The following is a 25,801-nucleotide window of genomic DNA, read 5'->3' on the forward strand; positions in this document are numbered from 1 at the left end:
CTAATTTTTTTTTTTATTTAAAAGAGGAAACTTTTATCCCAACAATAATAGCTACGTGTAGTTCTCACTACCCATAAAGAGCAGATAAGCCTAACGATAAACACACCGTTAGAAAACCGGATGACAGAATAAGTCCCATGGTGAAGTATCTTGCCTCCTGTGCATCAAGGATTCATAATCTCAGCACTAGTGACATTTTAGGCAAGGTGATATTTTTTTAAGTTTATTTATTTATTTTGAGAGAGAGAGAGAGAGAGAGAGAGAGCGCGCGCGCGAGTGGGGGAGGGGCAGAGAGAGAGAGAGAGGGAGACAGAGGATCCCAAGCAGGTTCTGCACTGCCAGCGTGGAGTCTGACGCAGGACTCGAACCCACAAAACTGTGAGATGGTGACCTGAGCCAAGACCAAGTGTCAGATGCTTAACCGACTGAGCCACCCAAGCGCCCCGGCAAGGTGACTTTTTATAGTGGGCTGGGGGTGGGGAATCCTACACACTTAGGATGTGGCTGTTTAGCAGCATCTCTGGCCTCTGTCAAACTTCCCCCATCCAGTTGGCAACCAAAATTATCTCCAGAAATTTCCACATGTCCCCTGGGGAGCAAAGTCAGATCCACTCCTACAGATGAATGTACGCTGATCTATGATTGCACTCTTGAAAAATATGAGGCTTTGTGAATATCTTCCAAGTCCCGGATTTGGACCAGTTAATCCGCACAAGCCACTGCTGAACCTAAAAAGATAAGTACATCACACAGTTCTGACAACCTGGGTGGACAGACACGAGATTTAGCAGTTATGTGACAATTTCCTTAGTGTGCACTTGCTAGCTGTTGGTGGTGGTTTTAGGACACCTAATTTTCAGCCTTAATTGTCACCAGCCCATATATGATTTGTACTATTTTTTCCCCATTGTCTTTCCTTTCTTTAAAACTGGATATCTTTAATAATTGCTAAGCCCTGGTTTCAAATCTCTGACCCTTTTACCAGTTTCTTCCCCTAACAAAGAACAGTCTGGCAAATTCACCGAGATTTCCAGTGCGAAAAAGCAGCTGAAACAATTAAGAATTTGAGTTCCTAATTCTTTTTTTTTTTTTTAATTTTTTTTTAACGTTTATTTATTTTTGAGACAAGGAGAGACAGCATGAACGGGGGAGGGTCAGAGAGAGAGGGAGACACAGAATCTGAAACAGGCTCCAGGCTCTGAGCTGTCAGCACAGAGCCTGACGTGGGGCTCGAACTCACGGATCGCAAGATCATGACCTGAGCCGAAGTCGGAGGCCTAACCGACTGAGCCACCCAGGCACCCCGAGTTCCTAATTCTATTAGCAGTCCAACACAATGAGTTGAACAACAGCGTCACAAATTAAACTTCTGGAGGATGCGTGGACAGTTATAAAGGTCAGAGAAAGCAAATTTTGGTCACAACAGTTCTGTGAAATGGAAATTACATACTTCCTCCGTGTATACTCAAGAAGCAGCAGAAGGCCTAAGTAAGATGTGACCATTTAGGTCTCTGTGGTCTATTCCAAGCGTTAACAAACTTTTTCTGTAAAGGGCCAGGGAGAGTAAATATTTTAGTCTTTGATGATCACAGATATTTGTTGGAGCTACCGAACTCTGTAATTATAGCATCGAAGTAGCCATAGGATATGTATAAGTGAATGGTGTGGATGTCTTCCAATAAAACTTTCTTTAAAAAGTCAGGAAGCAGGCCAGGCTGCAGTTTGCCAACCTCCATATTTCTCAACTGTTTAAGCTCATGTTACTTTTTGATGAACATTAAAATCTGTTTGACATGTCCCTGTTGAGTGAAAGAGAGGAGGGAATATACCCCAGGCGAGAATTTCTATATAATCCACATCTCCCCATCGGCCCAAATTTTACTTCCATAAAATTATGTTACAATGTTGACCTGATGCTTTTTCTACGCCCTCCACCACACTTCGTGTCCTGTCCACTGTCCAAGATTCACTACTCTACAATGAATTCGGATGCTGTCCCGAAGAGAGCTCTCACGTGCACAGACACAGTGTCCCATCTCTAGCCTTGGCATATAGTTAGCTTTTGCCAATTATCTTTTCCTATGATGTCAAGGAACGCTTTGGGAAGAAAAGGTCGGTTTTCCATTTTGTCAACACCCCCTTTCTATAATCCTGTCGACTCTTCTCAAGCCCCACTCTTTACTCTCCAAGCCACATGCCAGCCTTCCTGATACCCGTAACTACGTGGCTTGCACCAAGTGGAAAATAAACTCCAAGCAGCCAGGAAAAAAAAAAAAATCTACCCCCAGCCATACAATGCTAAATTAGCCTCACTTCTCACATACTAACCCAATTTTTCCCTACTCTCCAAAACAAATCAAATACTCTGCTCATCCAGGATGTCAATATTAACACCTCAAACCAGCTAAACTTTCCCCCCCATGCATTGCAGTGTGCCGACCCCTTTTTGTGTGTTCTTTCAATTAACTGTCCCCGACAGCCCTTAGGAAGCTATACTAGAAAAAAGCCAAGATTTCAACCTTGGCTTGCCCGGCTCTGGAGAACGAGCGCCTAACCACTCCCCCAGGCATCTCCCAGAGAAGTTGGACTTCTAGAGAGGCACAAACTTATGCTGAGGGTCGAGCCGTCTGTAAGAAATTTACTTTCAAGCTTCTCACAATCTAAAAAGAGAAATTGAGTTGTAACCATATGTTCTTTCATCTGGATGATGACTTTATAGCTTAGCTATTTCACAGTGACATCTGCATTTGTGGTGTTAAGGTCCCCGGCACCAAGGGCTCATCTCCAGTGATAATTTTTCACGGAGTGTGTTTGCAGCTGGAATCTTAACATCCTAGTCTAGGATGCGAAGGTATCCTAGCAGTTTGTAAGAAGTGTTTGCTTTTAAAAGAATTCCACACGCTCTCTCCTTAAGTGTCTAAGTATTCGGCATCCTTGACTGAAGTCCAGAAATCCAAATGTGCAAAGTATTTCTAACTACATCAGAAGTATCTCAGTTTTTCTCGGCCTTCCCTGCCTTGCTAACCTCCAGCCTCTTGTTCTCAGTTAGTTATGGCTGCAGTAAATGAACATGTTGGCTAAGTGGCTTCCCGCTGGCATGTGCAGTCGCCTACCTGGGGCTAACCAGTCGCTTCTCCAGAAGCTTCTGTCCACTTTGGAGAAGCTCCAGTCGCTCCAGTCGCTTCTCCTCCACTTTGGCCGATGACACACGGCCAGAGTAACCGGCTGCCCTCCTACAGTCTTGGGCTCCCCTTTGACTTCGAGGTCAAGGAAATGCCACTATCCAAGGACAGCTCGACAGTCATAGGAAGTGGTACCAGATAATGCAGTCTGGAGGTCGAGAGGAAGAGCCTTTAAATAAGACCAAACGGGGTGGGAATCAGCCAAGCAGACAATTCCCCTTCTGTCCCGTCTGCCAGCGTCTGCAAAATTCTTCCACCCCGAGAACTTTGACCCGGATGGTCTCCGAGACCCAGGAGGTTGCAACTTTCCAGTCCCACAAAGGACCCTATCATTATGGGATTTCAGAAGGTGACAGATGAAGTGTATAAAAGGAGTTCTTTCGCATCTTTCATAACTTGTAGGCTGCTACCTACAAGACAGCTTACTAAAAATAATGAGCTGGTTTAGAATTATGTATTTTATAAAGGGAAAAACATTTTAATGAGTAAACAACCTGATTCCGTGCCTATCATTTACATACACCTTTACTTGTAAGGAAAGAAATGCTAATTGGGAGAAGACTTCACGGTGGGTAGCAAGGTACATTTTAAATTCATTGCAAAGAGAAGTACCAGCAAAAACAGGATAATTAATCATAAAATAAAATTTGTACAAAGAGGATTAAAAATACTTAAAAAGCACCCACAGGCAATAAATTAGCTATGTCAATCCTTTGCTGATGGTGAGGTAAATTAGCACAATCTTTCTAGAGGCAGAATTATGCCTACCCTTTGACCTGGAAACATTATTTCCAGGAACTTTCCCCCTAAGGGAATAATTAAGGAAATATGCCAACATAGGGGAAAAAGGTTCTTCCACATAAAAACTGAAACACTCTGAATGTTCCAGGGGACTGATTTAATTCATTATGGTATATCTGTAAACTGGAAATTGCTATCATTAAAAATGATACTGTAACAGTACGTATACCATAGAAAATGCTATTAGTAAATTATTAAGTTTCAAAAGTAGGTTATTCCTGCTTTTTAATCTGTTTCTACTCCAGTATATATATATTCACTCAACAGATAGGGCCCAGGGGCTCAAGCAAGAAGATTGTGGGCTATACTTGACCCTTCCCCACTATTTCTCATTCTCTCTCTCTCTCTCTCTCTCACACACACACACACACACACACACAATTATTGGGGAAATGTCTGTTTTAATGGAAAACTGTGCATTCTACAACATACACAGCACTAGGTTATCTGCCTCTGATTCTGTGGGCGCTATTCTACATCTAAAGTCGAGATTAACTCATAGAAACGCAACATAATTCTAGTCCAGGAAGAGGCATCTGTCCCGTCCAGAATAGGTCCAACCGACTTCCCTCCCCCACTGCCAACAACCCTGATCTCACGCTGCCAGATATAGAAATGTGTGGGTTCTTCAGGTTACCCTTTAAACTACTCATAATATTCTGCATTATTCCTTCATTTAACTAATGATAACGTTAAAGCAGAATTTGTAACATGTTCACTCCTCACCTGGATGAGAGTCGTGATATTACCCGTTTTGGAAAGCCATCTTTGAACACAATCCAGCAGCCCGAGCCCTGCGTACTTTCCTTCTAGCAAAGCCCGGAATGTCCTCAGTGCTCTGCTGGGGACCGCCACCCTAAGCTAAGTCACCATCGTCCGAGTTCTGAGATTCCCTGCTTCCATTTTGGCTGCCCTTCATTCCGTTTCCTACACTGCTTCTGGGGTGATCTTTAAAACCCTAACCTGACCACATCGATCCACTGTTTAAAGCAGTCTGTGGCTGCCTGTTGCCTGTGGGTAAAAACCAAAGAAAGTCTTAAGACATTCCAGCACCCGCAAGACCCAGAGCCTCCCTACCGCGTTGGCCTTATTTTGAGGCTTTGCTCCTTTATACAACCTTCACTTGTCAATATGCAGATATGCATATTTTAGTAAGCACCGAACAAGTAATATGTGACTTAAATAAATTCTCATGGAATCAATATCCGCCACAAATGTTCTCGTCACCAAGGAACCCCTCCGGTTGTCAGTATAAAGCCAGCCGGTGTCGGGGGAACCAACACTGAGAGAGTTATGTGCCCCTTGACTTCCCCCTCCAATTCTTCTCCGTTCTCCAGATCTACCAGGTGGGAGGGAGACGAGGAATGAGGGAGAGGAAGAGGAAGATGAACAAAAGAACTGTCTGAAGAAGCCATAAGCACCTCAAATCATTTATGTGGCTTTTACTTATTTATTTTTTTTATCAATGCATGCTAACACTTATCGGAACCACTAAAAGAAAACTGAAGGATAAGTTTTCCAAACCGGTCTTAAAAGCCGTAATGAAAAGAGAAAGTATGACAACACAGAAAAGGAGATCAAAAGGAGTAATACGGATAAAATAAAAAGCAGAAGGTAAGATAATGGAAATAAACACAAATACAGCAACCGTATATTTACTTTTATTTTTAACTAACCTTTTAGGCAAAAAAGCCAAACTATTCTAAAGAAATGCTGTGGGCGCCTGGGTGGCTCCAGTCGGCTAAGCGTCCGACCTCAGCTCAGATCACGATCCCGCGGTTTGTGGGTTCGAGCCCCAAGTCTGTGCTGTCGTGCAGAGCCAGAGAGACTGCTTCGGATCCTGTAGCCCCCTCTCTCCCTGCCCTTCCCTGCGCTCTCTCTCTTTCGCTCTCAAAAAATTAAATAAAACATTTTTTTAAAAATCTTCTAAAAATGACAGAAAATCTTAGCTGCTGTATGGGCATCACTGGGTGCTGAAATCAATCATTAATTCATTGGACAAATATTTACTGGGCCCCTACCCCTGCCAGGCACTGACTGGGGGTTGCAGCTGTAAACAAACGGGAAAGGAACCACTGCCTTCACCCGGCCTACAGATCATGGATAAGACAACAGGATACATGCACATGTACACATGCGTCTTACAGGACACCGATCACATGTCATAAGGAATTACACACCCGGAAAAGTGGACAGAAATGGCCAGTGGTGAGCATTTTCAGGGGGATAATCAGGGGAATTCTCAGAGAAACTGTCACCTGAACGAACACCTAGAAGGGGCTGGAGGAGAAGAGGGAGTGAACTGAGCAGATACGTTTTGCCCGTTTCTCCAGGCCAAGGAAACAAGTGGCTGTTGAGCAGAGACACCCGCAGGCAGAAGGAAGAACAAGGGAGCCAGTGGAAGTCCAGACAATTCCGGGACGGTGGCGGTGAGAGTAGGTCGGACAGTATAGGTCCCGTGATCTTCTGGGAAAGACTTTGGCTTTGTCCCCTGAATGATGAGAAGTGGGACGGGAAGGGATATGACCTGAGGTACGGTAAACAGACTGCAGGGGTCTGAAGGCAGAAGCAGGGAAACCACTTCGGGGCTGTCACCCAGTAAGCCATGCAGAAGGGGGTGGGGACCGGGGCCAGGATGGAAGTGAGGAAGGCAGGAGAAGTGGTCAGAATCAGGTCTGGATCTATTTGGAAAGCAGAAACAGCGAGATTCACAGACGGCACTGGGTGTGGGGACAGGAAGGCAAGAGTCGAGGACGATTCCAAGATTTTTAGTTTGAGCAAGCGGGAGTACGGGGCTCCCCCGACCGAGCTCAACAAGCCTGCAAGGCCACCAGGGTTTGTAGAGACGATGTGGAATTTGATGATGCAGTGAGTTTGTTATGCCTGTTCAACATCTAGTCTTATATAAGCATTACATGATCAAACATAACGAATAGGAAGTTATGTATACATTGTAGATATGAGCCTTTATAGACAAGATTTTATTCTATTTTTAAATGAAAAATACCATCTTTCCCATAGGGCTGCTCTCAGAACTGAATAAATCAGTGCATTTATTTTTGAAAGAGAGAGCATTAGTGGGGGAGAGGGACAGGGGATCTGAAGAAGCAGGCTCCGCGCTAATAGCACAAGCCGGATGCAGGGCTTGAACTCACAAACCACGAGACCGTGACCTGAGCTTGGCTCAGTCTGACCCTCAGCCAACTGAGCTACCCAGGTGGCACCCCGAACTAGTGCATTTAAAGTGTTTCCATTGCTTGGGGAGCCCTCTAGAGCAGTCAGTGGCTCACTATATCTAGGTCTGCATGCAAACAAGGACAACACACATTTTGGTTCTTCATTTACTCATTAATTTTGCAATTATTGGGGCGCCTGGGTGGCTCAGTCGGTTGAGCCTCTGACATCGGCTCAGGTCATGATCATGGTTTGTGAGTTCGAGCCCCGCGTTGGGTTTTGTGCTGACAGGTCAGAGCCTGGAGTCTCCCTCTTTCTCTGCCCTCTCCTGTTTGCACTCTGTCTCTCTCTCTCTCTCCCAAAAATAAAAACAAAATTGGTGATTATTAACTGAGCATGTACTACATGCTAGGCCCTATCGCAACACTGAAGAAATGGCAGTGCACAGAGCACAGTCCACAAAGCATACTTTGTAGTGTGAAGAGACAGATCATTGGGTCTCCCAGCCCACAGCACAATGCCTGGCACGCGGTGATAATGATCATGGACAACGTTTATGGAACAAAGTCATTTGGTAGCACGTACCCACTAAGCATTTGGTGGAGTTAAAAAAGAAATGATCTCATTGTGGCTTCCAAAGCCAGTTCCAGAGCAGTCTTCGAGTGATCGCCAAACCCAAATCACCAACACTAAGTTCCAGTTTCATAGCCTGGTCCTACAGAATCCAACCGCGGCCACCTGGTTAGACCTCACCTCCCACCACTTCCTGCTTCACTCATGACACGCCCCCAAAATGTTACATGCCCTTCTGACAAAGGACAGGAGAACCTGCCACAACTTTCTTCCCCTTGCTGTTCACCTGGCTGCCTCCTTTCAACCTTCAGGTCTTCGGTGAAATGTCTCTGTCACTTAACTATTACTGCAGAAGACTCACAACAGAGCTTAGCAGCTTCAAACGATAACCATGAATCATTCCTTATGGATACAATGGCCGATGTGACCTGGCTTTGTCTGTTCATCATGGATGGTCTCATTCACACACGAGCAGTCAAGTCTCAGATTTTCTTGACTTTGCGAGGGGTGACTCAGCTCCGTACCATGTGGTTCTTGGATTCTCCAAACGGTAGGCTGGGGCTTATTCTCCCGGAGCAAGCAAAAAGTCCAAGAGAAAGGGCAGAAAAATGTAAAAGCTTCTCATTTTTAATCCATGTCTTTATCTGGAGATAACAGTAGAGTCACATTCCGTGGCAGCAGATACTAGAGAAATCCTCTATGTTTCTGATCAGTTTCCCCCACAGGTAACATCTTGGGAACGTTTAGTACTGTATCACAGCCAGGATGTTGACACTGATACAGTCCAGGCACAGAACATTTCCTTCTTTGATGGCCACACCTACTTCCTTCCTGTACGACCTCCTCCTCAAGCCTCATCTAATCCGCTCGCCATCTCTACGTGTTGGCATCGCAAGAATGTTCTACAAATTCAGTCATTCAGCGTGTATCCTTTTGGGTTGGGCTTCTTTTACTCCGCATGCTTCTCTGAAGATTCATCTAGGTGGTAATATTCCACAGTATTGACGTACCACAGCTGGTTGAGCCATTTAGTCAATGGCTTCCTCTTTTGAGGAAGAGCTGGGTCTTTTTTAGCCTCGGGGTCTTTCTAAGAAAGCTGCTATAAACACACACACAGAGTTCTGAGGGAAGGGAAGTCGGCATTTCTTTGGGATAAACCTTATCACCCTTTACTCACGTTGACTTCTCTGGCTTATAATTATCTAAAAAAAAAAAACTCTATGTACATCGAGAACTACACCAGAGCAGTGTTATAATTTTGGCTTCAATCATAAAATATGATTTAGGAAACAAGAGGGGAAGGAAAGCCTACCATATTCACCCACATGTTTGCGTACCGAGTTCCTTCTTCTTTCCCAATGTTCCACCATTCCTTCTCTTATCCTTTCCTCTCTGTTTAGAAATCTTCCTTTAATTATTTTAGAGTAGATATGCTGGTGACAAATTCTCTTAGTCTCCCTTCATCTGAGAAGGTTTTGTTTCCCCTTCATTCTTGAAGGATACTTCGTAGGTGTAAGTTTCTGAGTTGATGGCTCTTTCTTCAGCATTTGACAAGTGAACGTCCTTGTGCCATATTTCCTGTCAGCCATGATTTCTTTTGAGTACTTTTTTGGTCCTACCTTCTTTCTCCTCTCCTGGGCTCAGATGCCACGACTGTTAGATCTTTTGTAGTATTTCCACGGGTTCCTGAAACTGTGAATTTTTTTTTCACAGTTGTTCAAACTGGGGAATTCCTATTGTCCTATCTTTCCTCTCTCCCCTCCATAGTGCTGTTGAGCCCATCCAGCAGATACTTTAATTACTGCATCTTCTGTTCTAAAATTTCTACTTGGTTCTCCTCTCTATCTTATTTCTTTTGGGGAAGCTCTTTACTGAGACATTCTATTATTTTGTGTGTGTGTTTCAAGCATGTTTGTAATTACTCATTGGAGAATTTTCATTACGGTTCTTTAAATATCGTTGCCACATAAACCTAGCATGCCTGTCATCTCAGTGTCGACAACTACGCTTTGAAGTCTTCTTCATTCTTGGTACGCCACGTACGTGTTGTTGTGGCAATGTGGACGTTTTGGGTGTTTTAAGTTTCTGGATCTTAATTAAACCTTCTATTTTAGCTGGCTTCCTCCAACCCCACTCTGATACGGGAAGGGGTGGGAGGTAGAATGTGCTTCCTTGTTACTGCTGTAGAAACCCAGCTTCCCTATTTGGGGTTGTTGATGCCTGAAGGGGCCCTTCATTACACTTGGGTTGGTGAGAGTTCTGTGTCCTCACACGATCTTCACGGACACTGCACCGGGAGTGGTCTCATTACTACTGGACGACAGTCAAAGTCCTGACTCTCTCACGGGCCTCCACTGACACCACGATGGGGGTGCGGGGGGTACTAATTACCGACGGATGGGGAAGAAGTCCTGGCTCCCGACTTGGCCTTCACAGATACCACCTCATAGAGCCCCATGTTACAGCTGAAGGGGATCGCAATATATGACTTTAAAATACGCCACTTTGGCATAGGATTATTTTGAGCGGAAGGCAAGTGGAAAACAATAGAGACAGGAAAAGCTGTCTGCCCTACCTCTTTCTGCCTAAGAGCAAGGCGTAAATTTCCCTTTAAAGGAGACATAAACCTGTATTTTAAAGGTGTTTCTGCATCTTGTCCCAGGAAGACCAGACGGCACTGAGATGAGTCTGAGATGAGTCAAACCTTACTACACAGCCCTAATCTACTCTACGTTTCCTAGTCACCTCTCCCCAAATTGTTACTCTCTGTTAAAATGGCATATAAGACTCCAGACTAACCACTTCTTTGGATCTTTACTTTTTCTGTGAAGTCCCCATGCATGTAAAAATAGCAATGACATTGGTATGTCTTTTCTCCCATAAGTCTTTTGTCAGCTTAATTCACAGTTCTCAAGTACCACACTTAAGAGGGTATAAGAAAAGTTTGTACTCCTCTACCCAGTGTCACAAGGGCTTAAGTCTAGGATCCTTACTTAGCCTTTGCTGACACGGCTTGGCAAGTGGCCACAGTCTATTCCGTGGTGTCTGCCTAACATAGAGTAGTTATTTTCTAAAGGTTTTCTGCTTGCTAGGCTGCCTCATTTTCTGATCCTTTGGCCAGAAAAGAAAGGTTTTGCGTTGGGGCATTTTTGCTTCGCCTGTACCTACGGGCATTTCTGGGTTACTGGCGAGCTATGCCAGCTCCAAGTCTGGCAAGAAGAAAACCCAGGAAACTCACCGCGGTGCTGCTCCCGCGTCCCGAGGTCCCAGCCTGTCTGGCTTTCTCCATCTTTCAGGTCCTTAGGTTTGATTGACACGTAATGTCCAGGGGTTTTAGTGGTACTTAGCAGGAGAAGGGGAAAAGGCATGGTGTTCACCTGTCCCAGAGCAGAAGGTAAATGCTTTTTACAGCCTCTGTATAAAATGCTTTAAATAAGTCTCTGCTCATGTCGAGTTTGCTAATATTTCATCTCATGAGGTCAAAGAGGACAGACGGGACAATAAAGGTTCAGAGTAAAGGTCAGGGGGAACAACTGAGACCATCGGCGCACACACAATCGACCAGAACATCACCTCCTCAGAGCCACCTTCCCACCACCCAAATCTACAGCACGCCCCCCCCCCCCCGCCCCGTCCCTCTCGCACGCTCACTTCAAATCAGTTTCTGAAATAATCCCCCTCATTGATCTGTCTGCATATTTATGGTCTGCCTTCCTCCCTGGAATGTAAGAAAAAAAATCATATTTTCTATTAATTACTTTGAATCCTCAGGGCCTAGAGGAGCATTGGGTTCTCATTTCTTTATTTTGAATGACTGAGTGAATAAATGAATGGGGAAAAGCCACACTCAGAACTCAAAGAGATTTCCAGAATTTCATAATGGACCTGACATTTCCAGACAAGCCTTAACATCTATATGCAAGAGACCGTTAAAAAAAAAAAAAAAAAGCCCAAGTTATTTAGCATACAAACATGAAAACGATATCGAGAGGCAGTCTTTTAAAAGAAACAATGACAAAATCATATTCTTTCCTAAAACTGTGCATTCCACAAAATGTTACCTTGTATGCCATGGAGAAACACTCTAGTGGTTACCTGTCACATCAGTGGTCTCAAACATCAAGGGTTTTGTCCTAAAACCACAGAACCCCAAGACGGTTCTATTTCCTTACAGACTAAAGCAAATACATTCCTATAATTAGAAACAGGCTCTAACCAAACTGGAAAAAGATCTATCCACTATGGAAAAAAAAAAAAAAAGTAGGGGTTTTCACTAAAAAATGCCTATTATGAAGTGAAGTTACTGTAATGATTTTCAGAAGGAAACATCGCGGCAACACTCACTCCTCCACATTATTGGGACAACAGTGAGTAGAAGTCATTCTGTGAGAGAGAGGGCTGAGTACAGAAAATTAGAGTGTCACGCTCAAAGAAAGGAAGGGAAATGAATTCCATGGTTGAGAAGGCACTCTTAAAAAAAAAAACAACAAAAAACCCCACAAGGAACAGATGTTGCCAGAAAAGGGCAGAATGGTGAGGAGTGATAGTCATGTGGTAAAAAATTCTGAGCCTAGAATTCAACAGAAGGAACCCTCGGTGGCCAGGGAGAAATTGGTTATAGATTTTCATGGGCAATTTACAACAAAAAAACAGAGTTTCAAAACTATTCTTGATGTGAAAAGATGTGAAACTGACAGCATCTGCAAAGTTGGTTGGTTTGACTGGGTTTTTGTTTTTGAGTTTTGGTGTTGGTTTTTTGGGGGGTTTTTTTGTTTGGTTGGTTGGTTTTGGTTTTGGTTTGGTTTACGCATGAGTGGTATTAAACACTGCCAACACATCATCTGTGACACATTATCCCCCTCAACTTCGATGAGTGCTGGCTTCATGTAGGGCACCTAATTATTTTACAAGAACTTTATCGTGTGCCACTCACACTGTGTGAGCTAGGACCTACTAACGTTCCCTTTATATGGGTGAAAACTCTAAGTCTCAGAGACTTAATATGAATATTAATATATTACGTGTCATACTAAGACTTCCATTTATTATGGAGTCGACACTTGAAATCAGGTCTGTCCGCCTCCCAGACCATGATCTACACTCTGACCTCAAATCCCCAACATCTGAACAAAACAAAAATTCCGAACCGTCCATTTTTTATAACTGGTAGTCCCACCATACCGGCCATTTTCTTTGTGGAGTCATTCTTCAGGGAATGAAGTTACTCTTGACAATAATGTAACACTTAACTAAGTCGTTATCAGAATAGCAAAAACCGAGATGATTATCAAAGAAGTCGTTATATGTAATGCAGTTGCTGTCCAAACACAATGCTGCTTGAAAACAGCATCGGAGGGACTTACTGTCTCTAAAATTATAAAACTCAATAAAAAATATAATTTACATCTTTTGGGGTGCTTGGGTGGCTCAGTCAGTCGAGCATCCAACTCTTGATTTCAGCTCGGGTGTTGATTCTGTGGTTGTAGGACTGACCCCCCTTGTCAGGCTCTGCACTGAGTGTGGAGCCTGCTTAAGATTCTCTCTCTCTCTCTGTCTCTCTCTCTCTGCCTTTTCCCCAAGCTTGCACACGAACACTCTCCTTCTCTCTCAGGAAAAAAAAAATCATATATATATATACATATATACACACACACACACACACACACACAATTTTCATCTTTTAATTTTGACCTTTCTTTAGAAAAAATAACAATTTATCTTGAGGAATAAATCAAATAATAAATAATGATCAAAAATAAAAATATTGTTTGTTATATCACAAATTTAATATGAAGAGAGGTACAACTGAAGCTGTAAAAATAGAAAGCCTGGTATAAATCAAGGTTAATAAAAATACCATCAGCTTGACTTTGAGCAAACACCCTTTTGAGCTTAAGGGTTTCATCTGTTAAACAGTGATACTAGCACTTACTGCACAGGTTTGTGTAAGTTCAAGAAACATTATTATTATTTTTATTATTTTGCTCTTTATATGTTCTTTTCCTAATTTTGTGTTTTATTATTTTATTACCACCATTCATATTAATTTAATTGTAACAGGTTAGAAAACGATGTTTAAATCTCTGATTATTACAATTCTGTGAAATGGCCTTTTACTATATATCACCCAGATTTTAAAAAGCATCTATATCTGGGGGCACATGAGTGGCTCAATCAGCTAAGTATCTGACTCTCGGTTTAGGCTCAGGTCACGATCTCACCATTTCCGTGGGTTCGAGCCCCACATAGGGCTCTGTGCTGACAGCATGGAGCCTGCTTGGGATTCTCTCTCTCTGCTCCTATCCCCACCCACTGCTCATATTCTCTCTCTCTCTCTTTCTCTGTCTCTCTCCCTCTCAAAATAAATAAAGTGTAAAATATCTATATCTATGTCTATATCTATGTCTATATCTATATCTATATCTATATCTATATCTATATCTAAATGACAGAAGACTGTAGATGATAATCAAGAGTCCGGTACGGTTAGATCAGTGGTTCTCAACCGGGGACAAGAGATTGCCCTCCAGGGGACACTTGACAACGTCTGGGGCATACTTACTTGTCACACCTGGGGAGGTGTTACCAGTATCTTGTGGGCAGAGGCTGTTAAACATCCTCCAGTGCATAGGATAGGTCCCTATGACAAATAATTATCTCACCCAACATGTCAACAGTGTCCAAGTTGAGAAAAAGATGACATCAGCTAAAGAAAAGCATTCTCAAAACTGAAGCCTGTATCCCAGATTTAAGAGGATGAATTGATCAAAATCAGGTCTGTTTGATAAGGCAACATACATACCCAAAGAATTTTAAAATGCAGTGAAAACAAGTATTTGTCACGTTGGAAACCAAGCATCACAATGACCAAACATTCCTGCTGTTCGTGTGATAGGATACTTTGGAGCCAGGTAGACACAGATCCCAACAAGCTGAGACGTGCCCGTAGTCCCAGGGCGAGACATTCAAAAACTTCCAAGTATTTTCGAAGTCAGGTGGCGGCAATTAGTTCTGGAAATTGAGAAAATGTCACCCAGACTTCAGTCCCCCAAGTCTGCTGGCATCTTGCCTAAATGTGAGCCTGGCGAGAAAAGTCACCGGCAACCGCGACAAGGAAAACAAGAGAAAAAAAGTGGCACAGTCAGGATTAATCGGCAGGAAAAGAAACACAACTGAGGCTGTGGACAGCAACGGTCCCGGCACCGAAGTCTCAAGGGAGCACATGACGTCGACGTTTTCTGCCAAGAGAGGTATATCCCCACCTGCAGCCTTCCCCACCGCTAGGCTCCCTTCTTTGCTGGAACCGTCCCCCCTTCTTTCTCACACCCGGTGTCACGCCTCCATGGGGAACAAGGTTCCCATTTCACACCCTTCAAACTGGCTTATCCGCCCTAGGTCACGTCACCTCCTCTAGGAAACCTTCGTCACACCCAGGCCAATATCCACACAGACCACACACAGAAGCATGTATGACAGAAGTCAGGAGCGCAGCCTCCAAAACCAACTTGCCTAGGCTCCGATGTTGATTCCAAAATGTACACACTGTGTGGCCTGGGGCAAGTGATCAACCTCTCTGAACTTCATGCAGTAACTAGAATAGTACCTCCCTCATTGGGCTTTTAAGATGACATTTAAAGCATCTCGGGACAATGCCTGGCACATAATGAACCTTTAATAAGTGACAGGCACTCTTATTAGAATGCGACCTCCAAGCATTAAAAAAAATTTTTTTTAAAAGGGAGTGGGAGGCGCCTGGGTGGCTCAGTCGGTTAACCATCGGACTTCAGCTCAGATCATGATCTCACAGTTACCAAGGTCGAGCCCCATGTGGGGCTCTGTGCTGACGGCTCAGAGCCTGGAGCCTGCTTCGGATTCTATGTCTCCCTCTCTCTCTGCCCCTCCCCTGCTCGCACCCTGTCTCTCTCTCTTAAAAATAAATATTAAAAACAAAGTTTTTAGATAAAAAAAGAAGGCAACCTCCACTAGCAGAAAGTAAATTTGTCTATGTTCTTCATTGTTTTCTCCTCAGTTCCAGCACAATGCTTGCCACATTGAAGGGACTCAGTAAGTAATTGCTGAATAAATGAATTGTCAGAGGCTAGGCCCAAAGCACCTTGACTTGCCATGATACTGAACGGTAGTTTTTTTTTTAATTTTAGAGAGACAGAGAGAGAAAGAGAGCAGGAATAGGGGAGAGGGGCAGAGATGGGGGAGAGAAGGAGAGAGAAAGAGAGAGAGAGAGAGAAAGAGAGAGAGAGAATCCCAAGCTGAGTGTGGCGCCTGACGCCCTGACACAGGGGCTCTATCCCACACCACACTGGGATCATGACCTGAGCCGAAATCAAGAGTCAGACGCTCAATCAACTGAGCCCCCCAGGCAACCCCTGAAAGGTAACTTTTTTTTTAATTCTCTCTTCTAGACTGTAAGTTCTGTGAAGGGCAGTGCCTACTTTATGCATCACTCAAATTCCTGAATCATGGTGAGCACACAAGAAAACAGTTCCCCAACGGAATAAAGAAATAAATGAATGCCTAACAAATAAATATGACTGTCCGCAGAGCCAGTAGCTTTCATACAAATTCCTCCTTTTTGCTTTCTTGGAAGCTTGTCTCTACAAAGTTTGGTAGAAATGCCTTTGCCTTTACAAAGAATAGGAAGAAAATGAGAGCTTCGGCACTAAAAGCTAATTGGAACCAATTTCCCCAAGACTTTGTCTCCAACAGTGACATGTAGAGGCAAGGGCTCAACTCTCATCTCCCTTGTATTCTAGACCAAAGAGAAGCTGTGTAGGAAGCTGTTGAATATTACAAGACCGCGGAAAGGCATTCCCACTCTGGATCGTTAAGAAATGAAGCAGAGTTGGCAACTTCTCTCTCTTATTTTATTAGTCTATCCTTAGGTGTCCTGTCTGTAGCGGACAGGACTCAAACTCACCCAAAATTTAAAGCTTCCCTGGCCTATCACGTAGCTTCTGTGGCAAGTTTCAGTTTTCTAAAGCTCCGAGGTCCAAAGATAGGACTGAAGTTGACTCATGACCCATCTGAATGAGAGTTCGAAGATCCAAAGTAATGCTGTTGCAATATCATGAGATGAACAAAAATGAAACACTAACATGAAACCCATAGCCCCATTCCATATACTTAATAACGGTGGTAATGTAGTACAGACTTGATGAGCTATGAGTCAATTCTTCATAAAATGAAAACAAACCAATCACTGAGGAAAGTCACAACTATCCTTTATACCAGATCCAGATGGAAATGTTTCCTCAGTGTCTTCCTAACAGATGGAAATGCAATGAGGTCAACTTCCATGAAGGTAATTTGGCAAGATATTCCCCCAAAAGGTACATATCCTTTGACCCAGCAATTCCACTTGTAGAAATTGAGCTTACCTTTAAACTGTTATATGTGTGAAATACTGGGTGTGCAAGAGTGTTCAAGTAGCATTATTCGTGATAGCAAAGGATTGGAAACAACTAGAATACCCATCATCAGGGCACCGGTAAGCAAAACAAGGATGTTAACGGACGACCACACAGTTGCGAAGAAGACCATGGCCACCCTGAATCTGTCAAAACGGTCTCCTTCAAGACAGAATGCTAGGAGAAAAAAGCAAAGTCAATGCCCAGAAGAAATTAAAACATTATGTCTACACGAGAGCTTGCACGCAAATGTTCACAAATAGCCCAAAGGTAGAAACGACATGAATGTCCGTCGACTGATAAATAAACAAAAGGTGGTCTAGCCATACGATGGAATATTATTCGGCCGTCAAAAGGAATAAAGTTTCTACAACGTGAATGAAAGATGAAAACATTATAGTAAGTTAGAAGAATCCCGACGCAAAAGATCACATACTGTATGATTCCACTTCCATGAAATGTCCCAGAGAAGCAAATCCATAGACACAGAAAGCAGATTCATGGTCGCAAGGGGACTGAGGAGAAGGGAAAACTGGGGTGACTGGTAATGGGTACGAGATTTCTTTCTGGGCCATACAGAGGAGTATACACAGCAGAGGCTGCAGGTGCCATTGAAACGCATGGTTCTATAAAAGGAAGGGACCTGACAGCTTCTTGGGACAACCAGGTATTTGTAAATGGAAAGAAGTTTCATGAAATTCTTAAAAAAAATTTTTAATGTTTATTCATTTTTGAGAGAGAGAAACAGAGTGTGAATGGGGGAGGGGCAGAGAGAGAGGGAGACACAGAATCTGAAGCAGACTCCAGGCTCTGAGCTGTCAGCACAGAGCCTGACGTGGGGCTCAAACTCATGGACCGTGAGATCATGACGTGGGCTGAAGTCAGACGCTTAACCGACTGAGCCACCCAGGTGCCCCAGAAGTTTCATGAAATTCTAAGCATAGGAATATACACTTAAAATGTATCTTCCACTTGCCAAACCATAAAACACCTATTAAAATAAAATAAAAACTTTGAAAGCCGTCATTCCCAGAGAGAAGGCAAATTCAGAAACACTGCTCCTCAAGTTTGCCACTGGACTTTGAATTACAGCTGCCAAAGTAGAATATATCTATATCGTCCAGAGACCAAATCCGCGTTTTTAGGCACGTTGCTCAAACTGTCCATTTTGCAGAGAAATATTAACGAAAGAAAGCCTCTAGACTGCCCTTTCTGCTCCAAGAACAATTATGTCAGCATCCTGTACAGAAACCACAGGGATTTTGAACGGCTCTGCGGCAGGACGAAAGGTCAGGCAAACTGTGCCTTAATAAAATCTCATCATTTCACAGACATTACCTGTTTGCGGTAAGCAACTGACTTTAAAACGTCTCTCCCTCCGAATAAGGAACTGTACCGGTCTTTCACACTGGTGTTTAGAAAGAAAGAAAGGCCGCTCTCTGCACCAGGCGGCTGTCCTGTCTTCTCGGAGTTCAGACCGAGCGTGTGTACGAGGAGATACCTATTATTGGAAGATGGAACCGCTCCAGGTATTTCTGAAATAACACAGTCTAATTTAATTACATGGCTCGAGGAGGCATGCGACAATTGGACATCTTTTCTTGTGTTTTCAAGTTTTTTTTTTTTTTTTTTTTTTTTTTTTTTTTAACCAACTGTGCTTGGTTTCTGCCAAATACTCACTTGGTTTATAACTAGGAGTCGACAGCAAGAAAGTTCATTCCTAAGGAGACAATCATTATTTCTAACGTGCTTAATAATACCCAGGTTGTCAAGCCCCACATTTTCTTTCACTTTCCAGCAGCACCCTTGGCAGCCGGCTCTGGATCAAAGGGAACAAATCCATTTCTTTCCTGAATATTCACCAGTCAGAACTCCGTGAATCCTGGTGCCAGACTGTCGGGGTCCCAGCTCTGGGGCCTCGCCCCTCACCATGCAGAGAAAGGACATCCCTCAGACGGAAGCAAAAATGCCCTTGAAACAGCATGGCTTTATCCAATACCATCAACAGAAGAAGGAGAAAACTGTCGAGCCGGACATTCTGAAACCTGACCTCATCAAACCTAGAAGGGAGGAATGAAGAGCCATGGTCAAAAGACTCCTGGTGGCTTTTGTGCAGACTTCTCGGGCAGAGATCAATGAGAGAAGGGGAGGCTTGAATCAGGAGAGGCAGCCAGGTTTCCAGTAAAACTCAGAACAAGTGGTTAGAACAGAAAGGAAACGACGTAGCCTGTAGCCGGGAACCAGCGCCCCCAAATCCCACACTGTGGCGCACACATTTAGAATTTCTTAAAAAGCAATTAATTTCTTAGTGTTTAGCCCCACACCTGCAGGCAAATCTTCGAAACAAACTGACCCGCCAAATGGGAAGCATGAGAAGACCTGAACGCAACTTCTAACAAACCCCTCTATGATCTCACTAAAGATGAAAGGGTTGCCCAAATTATTATAATAATAAATTTTAAGCTGTAAAAATAGGCAGCATGAGTTTCAAGTGGTTTAATTTCAAATGTGTAACAATGGCCAGTATTTAATGAGAGCCTCGGCTCTGGGTTTCTGCAGAAACGGAGCCTATTTAACTCTGTCAACGAGGGTACTCTGATCAGTGTCTCCACCTTAATAACGAAGAAACTCCCAAAAGGTTACGTAACAGGTACTGATACCTCAAAACCAGAGCTGCATCTAGATTTTTCTTTCCTCCCCCCCCCCACCTCACACTCAGAAACGTGTCCCACAATTATTACAAGCCCTGAAGAAATAAACTAATAAAAACTGACCAAAATATGGGTTACCTACTCGTTGGGGCACTTCAATGAATATTTTCTCTGATCATCACTGCTCCCTGCATAAATGTGTTCAAAGGGTGCACGAGAATGAAATAAGAATTTTTTAAAAAAATGTTTAACCTTTATTTATTTGAGAGGGGGAGAGAGAGAGAGAGAGAGACAGTGTGTGAGCAGGGGAGGATCAGAGAGAGAGGGAGACACAGAATCGGAAGCAGGCTCCAGGCTCTGAGCCATCAGCACAGAGCCTGACGCAGGGCTCGGACTCACAAACTGTGAGATCATGACCTGAGCCGAAGTCGGACACTCAACCAACTGAGGCACCCAGGCGCCCCTGAAATAAGAATTTTAATGCTTGAGTCCAAAAACAGTAATTTGGGTCCATTCAGTGAAACTCCCTATGTCCAGGTAATACTCCTTTGTGCCCCACAGTCAACCAGAAGACTCAAGATTTTTCCAACCAACTGAGAGGAACAGGCATCTCCCTTCCACTGTCGGAGCTCAGGGGTTTGTTAGCCAGTCCCCCACCCTTGGAGAAAACGCTTCCTTTCAGGGCAAGGACATTCATAATTAGACCCACTATAAATAACCCCGGGAGTTCAGAGCAGTGCCACTTGGAATATTTAACACAACAGTGTGGCCGCGCTCTCTCACCAGACGGTGACCATCTCCCACTCATGAACATCCTCGAATAATGTTCTTCTCCAGAGAGCTGTCCACTGGCTGAAAGCAAACTACAACCGGGAACCACAAATGAAAAGCTACAAAAACCCAACCTTTTTCGTGTTCTTGTGAAGGTCTGGTTTTTAATCTGATAGAGATGAATGTCAGCTACAAGCAAGAGCATCTAAGTATCTTAATAAAAAGTAAGTTATGAAGAAAGATAAAGTAAGGCAGCAGAGGAGACATAGCAAAACCCCAAGAAATGATGTGAATTTGCTTTCAGAATCGCTGAAAGCTGAGTCTGAAACTCTCACCCTCCTTCCACCGTGTGGTCTTGGGCATATAAATTCCCCAGCTCGTCTGCATCTCAGTTTTCCCCAGTGAATCATGAAGAAAATGCAACCAGCACTGTCCTCACTGCTCCCTAGCAGTTACGAAAGGAGGGAAACATACAACGATCTGTTTCAATATCTGTCACCAGAATAGATATACCTAAAATCAGGTCATTCGAGGAGAGTATGTGGTCAGAGAAGAAAAGTCTGGGGTTTCTGGGAGCTACAGGGGTTTCAAGGGCAAGCCCTGTTAATTTCCACTGCATCCAAATGAGGACATTTATCAGCAAATATCTGCTTAATGTTGGTAAGTGGACCAGACCGATATGTGAGGACAAACGGACAAAACCCTAGCTACTCCCTCACTTCTTGCTTCAGCATTCATGCCCTGCCTCTCCTCTAGTCCCAGACTTTCTTATACAACCTTTTCTCCTCCCTTCCCACAACTTATGTTCCTGCCCTCAGCCCTCCTTACAATGGGAAGACACTGAACTTGGTTTGATCTAAGCAGTGCAGGGAGCATGCTTGGGTATTTTCCTTTGTTAGAAAACATTTACCGAGCACCGATCACGGGCCAGGCACGTTTCTTTTGCTTTTCGAGGCTTATTAGGGTTGCACTAACCAAGGTACTTCGGCTTACAACAAATGGAAAGCCCATTCAACCTTGCCTAAGAAAAGAGGGATTATTTTCAGGAGACAGGAGGAACTCAGAGAACTCGCTAGGTTAAAGAAATAAAAGAGTGTCGCAAAGGACTGACACTCAACCTAGAAAGCTCTTCAGAAAACCTCTGGTCTTCCCTCTCATGGTTCTGACTCTCATGGAGCACGAGTTTACTCATCTCTGCCTTGATCTGTAATCTTCCTCCATTAACTACTGACTGTTAATTAACATTCAATTTAATTCAATTAAGTAACTCATTCGACGTGTTTACTGAGTAATGACTGAGTGTGTGGTGCATCAGGCACTGTTCTGGGTGACAACTAAGACCAGAAACAAAACTGAGAAAAGTCACCTGCTGCTGCGGAGTTTCATTCCAGCAGACGTAGACCATCAACACCCAAGTGCAAGATGAAGTAGGCTGGCGGGTGTGGCACAAGAAACAGAGATTTCATTTTTGTCCCCAGTTCTTGGCACAGAGCTTTCAGAAGCCTTGGAAATTCCCGAGTTTTAGGAGCCTCTTCTATTATCTATAAGCAGCTCCTAAATTTATGCTAATGAGGTGGCTCTTGATGGGTCAGAGGAAGCAACCACGTGGAACGCTGTGCTTGGAAGGCTGTGCTTGGAACCCTCTCTCTCCACCTCTGGGGGCGGGGGTGGGTTCAATCACGAACGGCCAACGGTTTAATCAACCATGCGTACATAACGAATGTTCCCTAGACGCCCCTGAGGGACAGGGTTTGGGAAACTTTGGGGTTGGTCAACACATCAAGGTGCTGGGAGTGTGGCGGGCCCGGAGAGCACATGGAATTTCCACACATTCCGTGTTCTCGGTATCTCTTCAATTTGGCTGTTCTGGAGTTACATCTTTTACAATAATCTGGTAAATGCAAGCAAAGTGCTTCTCTGAGTTCTCTGAGCTGTTCTAGCAAATTACTAGCCCTGTAGAGGGGGCTGGGGGAACCCCAAACTCGTAGTCAGCAGGCAGAAGTGTGGGTAGCCCTAGCATCCCATCTGCAGTTGGCATGCGCGGTCGGTTGGTCTTGTTGGGTAGAGCCCTTGCTTAGCCTGTGGGGTCTGTGCTAACTCCAGGAGTCAGCATCAGAATTGAAAGGGACTGAATACCCCACTGGTGTTGGAAAATTGGAGAACCAGTGTGGAAAAACACGTGGACCAGGAAATGGAGCATGAGGCCAACGGGAGAAGACACATGCTACTTCAGAGGGTGCTCACAGGGCTCTCTGCCAGGAGTCACTCAACCAGGGGGGCAGACGATGTAAGGGAGCAGGCGGAGGCATAGACAGGGAAAGAACATTCCAAGTGGACAGGCAGTGCAAAGGTCCCGAGGCAGTGTGCCCACCTGCCATAGTTAAGGAAAAGTAACGCTGCTCGTGCAGCGAATGGACCAGTGGTAGAGGAAACCAGAGAAGGAGCCAAAGCCACGATTATGTGCAACTTCAGAGGCCAGAGATGGACTCTGGATTTTGTTCTTCATAAGATTTGGGGCCGGTGGAATTTTGAGCAGAGTCGTGGCATGCTCTGACTTTCAGTCTCAAATGTCATCTCAACTAAGGAAGCAAGCAAGGACAGAAGCAAGAAAGCAAGGTAGGAAGCTGCTGTCCTCACCCAGGTGATAATATATGGAGTTCTGACCTACACGGTAACAGTGAGGGTGCTAAGAACTAAATCCTAGATATAGTTTGAACATAGAGCTAATAGAATTTGCTAAGGAGGGACTGATGAAATGTGGGAGGAAGGCAGGAGTCAGGGATGACTTCAAGTCCACGGTCCAAGCAACTGGAAGGATAGAGGTACAGCTGACTGAGAAGGACACACGAGGGGCGTATCTGGGGAGCGAGGCCAGGAGTTTGACTGAGATGTCTTGGTCCAACGGCCCGGAAGAGGAAGGACCCAATGGCTTGAGCACTGCTACAGGAGTGTGATGTTCAGCAGAAGCTGTAGGTCAAGGAGCATCAGGAGGCATTTCGTAGCGCACCATGAACGCGAGGACACATGTGATTTTCAAAGGCAAACGTGTCAAAAGAAAAAACCCACCAGAATTCTCTCTCTTAACAATTTGAAGTCGGGTGTTAACTAAAAGCCTACAAGTCAGATTTGCCACAGATAATATGCAATTTCCAATGCGTCACATCTCCCTGAAGCCAAAACAAGTATTAATTCAAAGATAAAATCGGACAAATTGGTTATTTCACAGCATACCGCCAAATTCACAAATAGTTACTGGATGCATCATTCACTCTCAAATGAACTGGTACAGCATCATGTTTCAACAACCATTTCTCTTTCCTAACTGAACCTCCAGAGGACGGTGTTACAGACTTCATGGTATGTGTTCAAAACACAAGCTAGGTGGGGCACCGAGGGGCCTCAGTTGGTTAAGTATCTGACTTCGGCTCAGGTCGTGATCTTGCGGCCGGTGAGTTCGAGCCCCGCGTCGGGCTCTGTGCTGACGGCTTGGAGACCGGAGCCTGCTTCGGATTCTGTGTCCCTCTCTCGCTCTGCCCTTCCCCCGCTCGCGCTCTAAGAATAAATGAAACGTTAAAAAAAAAATACAAGCTAGTTATTTGAAAAAAACTGACTGCAAGTCCTAATTCCACTTCAAACTTAGACCTAAATGAAGAATGCGTTTCTGCCTTTTAGTAGATACTATAGCAATCTTGTCATCCCTCATCATTTCTGGTATGGGCACTGCTCACTTTTGTGTCTCTGTAGAGGAGAATAAATAATTTAGTCATTTCCCGATGGTTCTTAATGTTAAAGGGAATAACAGTAACGGGATAAAGATTATAATTGACAGATAAGAGCAAAATAAGTGTAATGCTAATTAAACAGTATTTATGTACTAGCATTTGCTCTGGGACAAATGCTGAACATTTAATACGTACTACATCTCTTTTAATCTTCATACAAGAGAATGCCGTTCAAGTCACCAGAGGGCAATAAACACAGAGAATGAGACACAGTACATGTTACAAGTCCATCAAGTCAACACTGAAGTCCGAGGTGTGCGAATTCCTGCCTAGGTGCACTTGGACTTGTTAATTAATGCCAATACACCTCGTTTTCCTTCCCTTCCATTAAAACAAATGAGATTATAATTGTCCCTGCCACAGGGGGTCACAGAGAATACTAGAAGGTGATGCGTGTAGAGTGCGCAGCATGGTACCCGCCAAAAAACAATGACAGTGAGTCATTACCATCAATGTCATCATGTTACCATCCCAACCAGCACCTTTACTATAATCAATCCTATAAGGGAAAAGGCTAGTCCCATACCCGTTGCACCAGAGGGAAACCAAAGCTCACAGCTGTTAAATAAATCACCACCCAAAGCCACACAGCTTGTGAATGTCAAAGCCAGGATTTACTTCAAAGACTCATTCAAAGTCAAGGTGTGTGAATGACTCCAGCATGCGTGGAGGTTAGGCTGCTTTGGTATCACGTGTTGCCAAAATCATGATGCTTCTCATTTATTTCAGAATTTAAACCTGTTATGGCATTACTTTGTTTCACGGAACTTCTACAAGATAGCACTTGATCCTTGTAAGAATCCATAGCTATGCCCATTATTCAGGTGAAGAAACAGAGGCCGAGTTAACCCAAGAGGGTTAACCAAATGCTAACGAAACCGTGACTGGAGGCACAGAAGGGGTTACCACTCAAATCTCTCAAACTCAGTGGTTTAACATTGCGCAATGCATGGGAAGTCACATTGGAATCATGTCAGCCCTGCTAATTCTTTAGGAATTTTGCAACGTATATTTTCAAATTCTCAAACAGAACAATTGGAAAAATATTATAAAATAAAAAATATGAATCCTGATATATCTTGTATTTGAACGTGAACGCATGGCTTTCAAGAAACTTGATAATATGAGGAATTTTGAGCATGGGAACAGTTTGTAAAAACAGAACTGCTTCTGTGAAAAACCTGTTTTAAATTCAGTGTTGCAGAATTTAATGCAAAGATGTTAAAGACTTAATTGCTGGTTCAGAAGTGGGTCCCCCTACTCTGTAAATTCTTTGAGGGCAGGAACTAAATCTAACTTCTGTGTTTCCCAGTCCAGCAAAAATTTGTATCTTTTGTATTGTGATACTGTGACACAGTAAGAAATAAATATTGGGTCTTCATCCCTAATTCCTAATACATACTTCTTAAAACCCTTCCTGAGTCAAAGAGGTAAGGAGCATC

General features: G+C 43.8%; 1 protein-coding gene and 1 long non-coding RNA gene across 2 annotated transcripts in view; both read right to left on the bottom strand.

The window, feature by feature from the left end:
- The window catches only part of DOK5 (docking protein 5), a 152,738-nt gene that overhangs the window by 87,104 nt on the left and 39,833 nt on the right, over window positions 1-25,801 (bottom strand). The window lies entirely within an intron of this gene.
- LOC115509948 lies at window positions 1,207-16,102 on the bottom strand. Its single transcript, XR_003967536.1, has 3 exons — window positions 16,024-16,102; window positions 14,040-14,042; window positions 1,207-1,218 (listed from the first exon to the last, which is right to left on the bottom strand). It is a non-coding gene; the product is annotated as an uncharacterized LOC115509948 (long non-coding RNA).

Source organism: Lynx canadensis, chromosome A3 (assembly GCF_007474595.2).
Source record: "Lynx canadensis isolate LIC74 chromosome A3, mLynCan4.pri.v2, whole genome shotgun sequence".
In the NCBI taxonomy this organism is placed as follows: Eukaryota; Metazoa; Chordata; class Mammalia; order Carnivora; family Felidae; genus Lynx; species Lynx canadensis.